The sequence below is a fragment of the Lygodium microphyllum genome, chromosome 11 (assembly GCF_053477565.2).
Source record: "Lygodium microphyllum isolate KBCC chromosome 11, Lygodium_microphyllum_v1.1.10, whole genome shotgun sequence".
NCBI lineage: Eukaryota > Viridiplantae > Streptophyta > Polypodiopsida > Schizaeales > Lygodiaceae > Lygodium > Lygodium microphyllum.
Window position 1 is genome coordinate 8662746 of NC_141145.1, and position 4259 is coordinate 8667004.

The following is a 4259-nucleotide window of genomic DNA, read 5'->3' on the forward strand; positions in this document are numbered from 1 at the left end:
CACCGAAAGCAGGGTCGAGCAAATCTCAGATTGCTGTGAAATTTGGTGTGTAAGCAGATCACTGTATATTCTATAGATAGGCCCTTTAGGGCTTTTCCGCTGTTATTTTGGGCATGTGAGGCCGTTTCAGGCCCCATTTTAGAGCCACAAGGTTGCGGACAACAGTTTCAGGGTACACTATGATTTCGGCTATATTGACTGAAAGTGGGTGCATAGGTTACAGATTGTGAATTTGTAATTTTTGAGGTGTTTTCAGAAAGAAAACATAAGGTTTATATGCAAACAGGTTGCAGATTACATGTACTATTGAGCAATCAATGAAAAAGGTTGCTTGGTGTAGTGCTGTGCACATGTTGTGAAAGATTGCAGAAGACTAGCTTGCTGTGTTGTATTCTTGTTTGTAATAATGGCAGAGAACAGTGGAAATCCCATTATTGAGAAGCTCGACAAGAACAACTACCCTTCATGGAAGTTCCGTGTGACGAACTTCCTCATTGGAAAGGGCCTTTATGAGTTTGTTTTAGGTGAAGAAAAGGAACCTGAGCTGGGTATCCCTCCGTGCAGATGAATTAAAAGCATGGAAAGAATGGAATGTGAAAGACAAAAATGTGATGTACTGGTTATCTACAGTCATTGATAATACGATGTTGGGACATATCAAGAATGCAAAAACTTCATATGCAGCTTGGACAATTTTTGAGAACATGTTTTCAGCAAATACAAAGGCACGAAAGATTCAACTCAAGCAAGAGTTGAATGCCTTGTCAATGAGTATGTGTTGAAGGTGAGGAGCATTGCAAATGCTTTAGCAACGATTAATGCAATGCCTGATGATGATGATTTGGTTTCATCCACTTTGAGTGGCCTTAACGATGAGAAGGCATGGAAATCATTTGTTACTTCAGTATATGTACGGAAGCCATTTCCAGATTTTGATGAGTTGATCTCTCTCATGATTACCGAAGAGATCAATATGCAGAGTGACTCATGTGAAAAAAATGGTGAACAGGTCCAAGCATTTTACTCGAGTTTAGGAAGGGGACGTGGAAGATCCTCTTCGAGAGGCCGTGGTATGGGACGTGCTGGCAATAACCAGCAAAACATGTTCAATCAACAGTTTAGTGAAATGCAGGTTTCTGGAGGTAGAGGAAACTTTAGAGGTAGGGTGAGCTCTAGAGGAAGAGGTGGATGGAAGAATAGAGGTTCTAAAAATTCTACTATTGTTTGCCATTATTGTGGCAAAATAGGCCATATTGCAGCCCATTGCTATGCAAAGAAGGATGATATTCACAGTGGTAAATTGTAGCAAGGAAACTATGCATCGTCTTCACGACAGAATGAAGACAAAAATGAGCGTCTGTTTGTTATGCAGCATATGATAATTGCAGTTACAGGAAAGGGGGCACATGATAATGTATGGTATGCTGATTCAGGTGCATCTAATCATATGACTAGTCATGTTGAATGGTTTGGAGAGATGCATGATTTACAAAACCCAGGTTATGTGCAGACGGGTGATGATTCATGCCACCCAATTTCACACATTGGAAAGGTTCCCTTGTCCTTATATGATGGCCAAACAAAGAGTCTGACAGATGTATTACATGTGCCTTTAATTACAAAGAATCTTGTGTCTGTTGGCCAAATGGTAGAGCAAGGGTTGTAGGTCCGATTCAATGCAAAAGGTTATTTTGTAGAAGACTTTAATGATAAGTGTAGGTTGGTCGCAAAAGGAAGTAGAGTTGGCCAAATGTTCACTTTAGATGCTGGAATTCCTGCAATGGATGCTGCTCTGTATGCTAAAGGAAAAGGAGTAGTTGTAGATATTGAAATATAGCATAAACGTATTGGATATGCAAATGTACAAAGGCTAAAATTAATGCAGTCCAGAGGATTGGTTACAGGGTTGCCCTCTTTTAGAGTTGCATAATTGCATAAAGTCTGTGAAGCATGCTAGTTTGGTAAGCAGGCAAGACAACCCTTCTCACATGATAGAGAAGTGAGTATAAATATACTTGATGTAGTACATACAATGTTTGGGGGCCTACACAAAATGTATCTCTTGGTGGCAGCAAATACTTTGTCACATTTATTGATGACTGTTCAAGGAAGCTATGGATATACTTCATGAAGGAAAAGAGTGATGTGTTTGAGCACTTCAAATCTTTTAAGGCAGCTGTTGAAATAGAAACAAGCTTAAAAGTGAAGTGCTTGAGATCAGAAGGAGGGGGAAAGTACCTCTCCAATGAGTTCAGTGGCTTCTTGAGGACTCATGGGATAAAGAGGCAATTTACTTGCAGGTATACCCCACAGCAAAATGGTGTTGCAAAAAGAAAAAATATGCCTATTGCAAAAGTTGCATGGGCATTAATGGCTGAAAAGAATATGCTCAAATATTTTTGGTCTAAGGCTGTCCATACTGTTGTCTACATTATGAACAGAACTCCCACAGCTGCAGTTCATGGGATGACTCCTAAAGAATGCTTTACTGGCAAGAAGCCTGATGTATCACACTTGAAAGTGTTTGGCTATGTTACATACGTTCATGTGCCAGATGAGCTACGGAAGAAGCTTGATCCAAAGGCAGAAAAATGTGTTTTTCTTGGATACTCTTTGGAGCAAAAAGGGTATCGTTGTTATAACCCTGCACAGGTGAGTTCTGAGTGAGCAGGGATGTTATCTTTGATGAGATGGGAAGTTGGTATAGACCTGCTGGTGATATTTTGGATGATGATAATGATCAGGACAACTATGTGCGAAAAGATAAACAAGAATCACGGAGTATTAGTGGACCAGAAACATCATCTGGTACTACACCTACAGTGAGCCCTTGGTCTGGGAGACTAAGGAGTAGCCCCACACCTTCAGATGGATCTATAAGTGTTGCAGGGAAGGACAAAGTGTTGAGATGACAAGCTCAACACATGCGGACATTGATGATGGACCGCCTGGTTAGATGCGTCCACATGTCTACACTTAGCACGTCGGTGGTCATTATGACCCTCACATGGCCACCGACTCATTACTTATTATATTCATGTTGTTACACCTATTTACAGCTGGCATAGTTATAGCGCCAGTCGACTAGTGTAGTCGGTTATGCATTGTTTGACTTAGTAGGCCACTTTTCTTTATGTTGTATCTTATCTATACTTTTTGTATATTGTAAAGTGTGTGGAAGAAGAAGATGAAATCAGCAAGAAAACATTTTGGCCTCCATCACTCTTCTTGTCTCTTGAGTGAGCTTCTCCTTGTGCATTCTATGTATATTCGGTGCAGCATCTTGAGCAAGTCCCCCCACCACGCGATTCTTGACATGGTATCAGAGCCGCACCACTGAGAGAGGCTGATTTTGAAGGTTGAAGCGAAGGAGAAGAAGCAAGGTTCGAGCAAGCAAGCCACGGGTAAGAAGCTCTCCCATTCTTCCACTCTCTCTCTTGGATAGTGCCTGTGGAGGCACCGGAAGCAGAGTCGAGCAAAAATCTCAGATTGCAGTGAGATTTGGTGTCCCGCAGTTATTTTGGGCATCTGAGGCCATTTCAGGCCCCGTTTTAGAGCCGCAAGGTTGCGGACAACAGTTTCAGGGTACATTGTGATTTCGGCTGTTTTGACCGAAAGTGGGTGCGCAGGTTACAGATTGCGAATCTGTAATTCTTGAGGTATTTGCAAGAAGCAAACATAAGGTTTATCTGCAAACATGTTGCAGATTGCATGTATTGTTGAGCAGACTGTGAAAAAGGTTGTCTGGTGTATTGCTGTGCACTACATGTCAAAGGTTGCAGAAGATTTGCTTGCTGTTTGGTATTAGTTTTGTGATAATGGCAGAGAACAGTGGAAGCCCCATCATTGAGAAGCTCGACAAGAACAACTACCCATCATGGAAGTTCCGTGTCACGAATTTCCTTATTGGAAAAGGCCTCTACGAGTTTGTTTCAAGTGAAGAAAAGGAGCCGGAGGTGAGTGATCCTCCAATTGCAGAAGAGACAAAGGCACGAAAGGAATGGAATGCAAAAGATAAAAAGGTCATGTATTGGCTGTCTGCAGTAATTGATAATAATATGCTGGGACATATTAGAAATGCAGAGAATTCATATGCAGCTTGGACCATACTTGAAAGTATGTTTTCTATAAATACAAAGGCACGAAAGATTCAACTCAAGCAAGAGTTGAATACATTGAAGAAAGGAAGATGTCTATCAATGAGTATGCACTGAAGGTAAGGAGCATTGCAGATGCCTTGGCAGCGATTGATGCAATGC